Source organism: Mauremys reevesii, linkage group 16, assembly GCF_016161935.1.
Source record: "Mauremys reevesii isolate NIE-2019 linkage group 16, ASM1616193v1, whole genome shotgun sequence".
In the NCBI taxonomy this organism is placed as follows: domain Eukaryota; kingdom Metazoa; phylum Chordata; order Testudines; family Geoemydidae; genus Mauremys; species Mauremys reevesii.
The window spans coordinates 18,411,467-18,418,664 of NC_052638.1; positions in this window are offsets into that span (position 1 = coordinate 18,411,467).

The following is a 7,198-nucleotide window of genomic DNA, read 5'->3' on the forward strand; positions in this document are numbered from 1 at the left end:
CCACTGTCAGCCCCACACACGACAGGGCTCCCACTGTCAAAATTGCAGTTGAAGTCTAATATTGCGGGATCTGCATGTGATGGGTTCCCCCTGAGGTGCCACCGGGAACTGGCGTACCACTGAGCCCTCTGATGCACTAGCCTGTGCTCACACTGTGCTGCTGTGACAAGCTGCAGACCTGCTCCCAGTTTTATACTTCAACCAGCATATACACAGGTAGGGACAAACCCAGCTGCAGTTACATGCAGGCTCTCTGCCTAGCCACTGCATGAACCAAAAGTAGAAAGGCTAAAGGCAAGGTAACTCTCAGCTCCCCAAGCATGCACCCCCTCTGGAGCATAAATCCAAAATTGTACTGTCTTGTTCTTCACATGGAACTGTACAATGCAAGCTCATAAAGTTCCTCCCCACTCAGTGTGGAGAGGAATATGCAACTGAGCTAACATTTCCACACACTTCACGCCAAACTCACTGGTTTAGATTAAAACATAAAATAAATTTATTGACTACAAAAGATAGATTTTAAGTGACAGACAGATCAAATCAGATTACCTAGCAACTAAACAAAAATGCTAACTAAGCTTAATATGCTAGACAGATTGGATATGGATTAGCAGATTCTCTCCCTAACTGATGGTACAACCTGACTTGTAGATTCTTAAGGCACAAGGTGCATTAGCTCTACAGCTTGGGTTTCTCAGGTCTTCACACACAGGCTAGAAATCCCTTTAGCCTGGATCCAGCACTTTTCCCCGTTCAGTCTTTGTCCCTCAGGTATTTCCAGAAGTCCTCTTGTGTGGGGAGTGAAGAACAATCAATGATGTCACTCCATGCCTTATATAGCTTTAGCATATGGTGGGACCCCTTTGTTTTAAAACATGGTTCCCAGATCAGTTTGTGGAAAAATATTGACATCCCAAGATGGAATCCAGAGACATGTGATCTGGTCACGTGACCTTGCATAACTTGCTGAGTTATAGCAGCCATTATTTACAGGCTGTCTGGAAAATTCACAGGAAGGGTAAGTTCTTCCAGGGTCCATTGTCTTTGCTGATGGGCCACAAGCCCCATCTGGCTTCTTCATTGTTGTACCTGAAAGGTAGGCTGTAGGTGTTTTCTGGAGTAAAGCCCATTTGAAATACAGATCCCTAGTCTATATTCATAACTTCAGATACAAAAATGATACACAATAGAAACAGGATAATCATATTCAGCAAGTCATAACTTTTACAATGACACCTCACACAACCTGTCTTGTACAAAATGCATCATGCCTCAATTATATCATAATAATATCACTGTAAAGAATATGGGGTACGGTGTCACACTGCAATTTCCATAATATCGTGAATTAAGTAGGGCCTTAAACATATGATGTTTCATACTACCTTGCCAGAAAGTAATTGATTGCTTGTCTCATTTATTACAAGACAAAATTAAAATAATTAGAGGAAAGATATAGAAGCAAAATGAAATTAAAGTGTAATTAGTTTTCAGAAATCAGTTCTTGATTGGTGCAGAATTCAGGTGTTCGGGATGACATTTAGGACTTCCAAAAGGAGCTGGCTTGACAGTCCTAGGGTTTCATTCAGAGAACAAATACCGACAATAAAAGCCTTCCCACACAGCCTTATCAATGTGCCTCAGCTCTGATTCTGCTGCAGTAGTCCTCTAAGAGTGAGAGAGCACGACGGTCCTCAATCCTTGGCCTCCGTTGAAACTGCCACAAGGGTTTCCAGTCAAGTGGCATGGTTTTTACTATGTGGACCGAGAACACCTGCTCATTTCATATATGCCAGAAAAGAGCCACCAGATAACTCCGTACTACCCTGAACTGGATTTGAATTTGCAACAACAGGTACAAGGCTCTATATTCCTTATAAATCCCCAGAGAATATCTGTCCTGAAAATCAGTTATTGAGAGAAACTGAATTTTCAAGCACATGTTTTTTTGTGATGCAACATACCAGTGTTCCACAAGGAGTGTACTTCATTTATAATTATAACAGTGAACTGCAGTTGCATACAAATTCTGGTTTTAATGTAATAGTTTTTATAACAATATTGTGTTCTCTCACTTCACATCCCATCTTTAATTTGCTGTCACTTTTGTATCTTAAGTGAGAGAACATCACATGCTACAAACAAAATGAACAAACAAACCAATACTGCTTAAAAGTTAGGTCTTTTGGAGCAATGGAAAGTTAAACCAGTTAAAGCCTTAACTTTAACGTACATAAGCGAGGAATTTTCTGAATTTGTAAAAGCATGACAAGTCAACTGTATTTTAACAAACTTTTTTTAATGTTCCTTATTGGTGTTTGTTTTTACTGTTTGTGAAAGAAAGCCAATAGGCACAATTATTCCTTATTTGTGCAACCTGGGATGCATCAATTCGCAGACTGAGGAAAAGGCAGAGAAGCAGCAAGTACTGCCTACCCTACTGCTACTGAGTGGGGAGTGAAGCAGGAAGTTCACTTCCATGAATTCCTTTCCTTTGGGCAGTGGGCCTATTTATTATTAACTGGGATCCTAATTTTCCATGATAAAAAAACAAAAACAAAATTCTCCTACAAAAAATACCAAAAATCCACATTTTCCATGATTAAAATGAAACAGTGAACTGCTTGCATCCGAAGAAGTGGGTATTCACCCACGAAAGCTCATGCTGCAAAACGTCTGTTAGTCTATAAGGTGCCACAGGATTCTTTGCTGCTTCTAGTGAACTTTAGTTCCCCTAGCCACAATATATATAGGTATCAGTTAAACACAATACTTTATTGATATATTTACAATTTTTAAACTGACAGCCCGATCCCCACCATTTCTCCTGGATTATCCAAATGTTTGATTATCTGATCTGACCCCGGTCCCAATTAAATCAGATAATTGGGGTTCCACTGTATATGTGTTTATTTTTTCCCCAAATGTAAAAACTAAAGATTCTCTGTAAAAATGCAAAATCCATGTTTTTCCATGCTAAGCAGATTTCTAGGATCCCTGATTATTGAACACATACGGCCATACTGGGTCAGACCAGTGGTCCATCTAGCCCAGTATCCTGTCTTCCGACAGTGGCCAATGTCAGATGCTTCAGAGGGAATGAACAGAACAAGGAAAGGTACTGGGTGATCCCTCCTCCTCTGTCATCCAGGCCCAGCTATTGGAAGTCAGAGGTTTAGGAACACCCAGAGCATGGGGTTGCATCCCTGACCATCTTGGCTAATAACCATGGATGAACCTATCCTTCATAAACATATCTAATTATTTTTTGAAGCCAGTTATACTTTGGCATTCACACTAATCCATGGTAATGAGCTACACAGATGGACTGTGCGTTGTGTGAAGAAGTCATCAAGAACACATTTTGTGGGAGCGCCCAAAGGTCTCAGGTGGGATCAAAGTTGCATTATGCTGAGTGTTGTACAAACACAGATAAAAAGACAATCCCCCGGCTGCAGGGTTTACAATCTAAAAGACAGACTGGGGTTGGTGACAGGCATAAAATGACAAGCAAATGAATATGGTATCAGAGTAGGCATCTGAAATATATCTAATCTGTGTGACTGTATGATATAAGATGTTAGACCACAATATTCTCTGCCCTCTCTCTGGATCCTCACTGCAGGCCATATCCAAATCATTCCACTTTTTCCTTCAAAACATCTCTAAGATCTGGCTTTGTCTGTATCCAGATTACCAAAGTTCTTATCTGCATCCTCTTCATCTCTCGCCTGGACTGCTGTAACTTTACCCCCACTTTAAATCAATTTAAAAGGCTGCTTCCAAAAATTATCTCCCTGACTCATCAATTCAGTTGTGCCATTTCCTCTTTTAAACCAATTCCTAATCCTTATCTTGAAGATCCTTTACAAATTGGCTCCTCCTCACTTTTCCAGGCTCTTATCTCACTAGGTCACTCCATTAGAAATGAGCAGCCTCTTCGTTGATGTGTAAAAGTGTACATTGTCTTCCATCCTGACCTGTATGCATGGAATATACTCCCCAAATTAAATTACACAGCCACTACCACATTCTCCCCCATGACCTCTCTCTTCTATGAGATCAACAGTTCAACATCCAATGGGGGTGGTCAGGCAGGTGATATCTTAAACTCTCTTATTCGCTTTATTTAAAAAAAACCATGAACTCTCCAAACTGTACACTTGGCTAGTTATGTATATTACTTGGAATTTCAATAAAGGTCAGAGCCCCATTCTGCTAGGTGTTGTACAGAGAAGTAACAAAAGCAACAGACCATGTCACAGAGATTTTACAGCCTAGGTATGAGGGCACAATAGATGGATGGAACAGATTAACAGGGAGGGGTAACAATAAAAACAGAGTTTAGCATAAAAGCAGAAGTCTGCGCTCACTACTTGCCTAACCAATGCCAGATGGTAAAAGATTTAGGAGGAGGAGGAGGGTCATTTTGCCAAGTCCTATGTAAATCAGAATGGATTACAGTCCAAGGCCCCACCCTCTCAGGTAAAGGAAGGTGCTGGGTACTACTGGTGAGAAGGAATTAACAAAACTTGTTTGGAATGGGTAGGTTTCACCAGGTATCCCTCCAATTTCATCCTGAGTTCATGATGAACTCATGCGAATCAAAAATGGCTTTTTTCATTTAACTCTATTGCACTCACTATGAGCTTCCATAAGACCCTAAGAGCCCCTCAATGCCCACTGGCAGAGGGCCCATTATACTGTAACTCATATCAGGCCTAACAACCACTATCTCCAACACACTGTGGTCACAATATGTATCCAAAACATATCTTTTAAGGCATCATACGCATCTGGTGACATGCTGGTCAGGAATATCTTTGAGTGATGTATGTATGGATTATTTGTAAATAATTCTGTATGTGTGCTGGAAATATATTTATAGAATGTGTTTTGCAAGTAGTGCATAAATTAAGTCTGCCCTAGACAAAGGAATGTGAATTTACCTGTCTGACCAGCTTGATTGCAGGCAGATGACAATGAAAGTACAATTACGTATAAGATAAACAAAGCAATCAAATAAACAAGCGATGGAGGACAGTTTACTGAAAACACTGGAGGACAGAGTCTGCACCCCCAGAAAGTCTTCCTGGGCTTTGAGGCAGAGACAATGGACTTTGGGAAATATAAAGGGAACCAAAAGGCATTCTAATTGTCCATCACTTAGCAAACGGGAACTGTGAAAGTTGGATTTTGAAGGGCTAGAGCTGCTGGTAATTTGGTGTGAGAAAACTGCTTAAATAAAGATTGTAACATGCTAAAATTAAGTTTTAGTCACTAGAAAGTGCATCTTGTTTTGTTTGTAATCATACCTGCCTGTTTTCCTCTTGCTTATCATCACTTAAATCTCTTTTTTATGAATAAATTTGTGATTAGTTTTTACTGTAAACCATCTCAGTACTGTTATATATAAGTAAGTGTGAATCCGTAGCTAAACTAATAGGATGCATGTGTGCTCTGTCTCTTTAGAGGCTGCAAACTTAACAAATTCTGTGAGTGGCCAGTGAGAGAGACTGGACACTAGAGACAGACATCTCTGGGGAACTCAGGAACTGGGGTTCATGTATTGTTACTTGCAAGACAAAGAAAAGACTTTACATGGTAGAGTCTTGAGCTTGCTGGCGAACTGAGCAGACTACACTCTTGCTGAGTCAGAGGGCTAACACAGTAGCATACAGTTCTGGATTCCATGAAGAGAGCATCACATTCCCCGCACCTAACGGCTCCGCCAGGGAGCAATAGTTAGTGCTGCTGTGCAGCTTCTCATCTACTAATACAACTCGTAGTAGCAGAGATAGTATTTCACAGGAGTGGTTTGATGCTCTAAATGTTACCAGAGTTGAAAGTGAACGTTGTCATTCTCAGGTTTCTTGGCCACTACTGGGTAAAGCTGGGTCTGTTCAGCCCAGAAACTGACTTTTCTGTGGTTTGCTTCTGTAGTATAATTGGACAAAAACCTCTTGAAGTGCAGCTCCCCGGTCACTGATTTCTCTGTCTTCTATAAGCATTTCTGACCTGCTTTGTTTTTAAGCAGGAAACTCCAGAAGTGGAAAGACTCAGCAACCTGAAGTGTAAACCTGGTATCCGTGAGAAGGGAGGATTATGGGGATTATATAATCAGTCCCAGAATCTGAATAGGGGAAGTGGGGGCGAGAGAAAACATCATGGAATGAACACCTATAATCTTCTCTGATGTCAGCAGCAGCTGAGGCACTATGGGATAGTTGTCCAAGTTTTCCCCAGTCAGGGCTGGCTCCAGCATTTTTGCCGCCCCAAGCGGTGGGGGAAAAAAAAAAAAGAAAAAGAAAAAAGCTGCGATCGGCACTTCTACCACCGCCACTGAGGGAGCCGCCGCCGAAGAGCCGGACGTGCCGCCCCTTTCCATTGGCCGCCCCAAGCACCTACTTGCTGCGCTGGTGCCTGGAGCCAGCCCCGTCCCCAGTGCACTAATACAAATAGTGCTCAGTAGCATGGGAGATGTGGAAAACCCAGTATAGTTGACACTTGGTTGTATTATGATAAAAGCTGCTTTGTGGACACAATTTTGTTGTAACTAGGTCAAATGAGTGTATCATGACCTGGTTACAAAATTGTGATTGTATTTGTAGAATGCAGAAGGCTTTGGAAAAAAATAGAAAAACTCAGTAATAATGGGAAATTTCAACTACCCCCATATTGATAGGGTACAAATCACCTCAGGATCAAATGCATAGATCGTTTTTAGACATCATAAATCACTGATTCTTGGATCAGCTAGTCTTGGAATTCACAAAGGGAGAGGCAATTCTTGATTAACGCCTAAGTAGAACACAGGATCTGGTCCAAGAGCTGAATATAGCTGAAATGCTTGGTTATAGTGACCATAATGTAATTAAATTTTACATCGGGGTGGGGGGGGAGAATACCAAAGAAATACACCAAAGTATCATTTAATTTTTAAAATGGGACCAACACAAAAATGAAGAAGCTAGATAAATTCAACAGTAATAAGTCAGCAGGACCAGATGGTATTCACCCAAGAGTTCTGCAATTTCATGTCTGAGTTCCTTCAGAACTACTATCTGTAGTATGTAGCCTATAGCTTAAATCAGCCTCTGTTCCAGATGACTGGAGGGTAGCTAATACAACACCAATTTTTTTTAAAGGCTCCAGAGGCGATCCTGGCAACTACAGGCTGGTAAACCTGACTTCA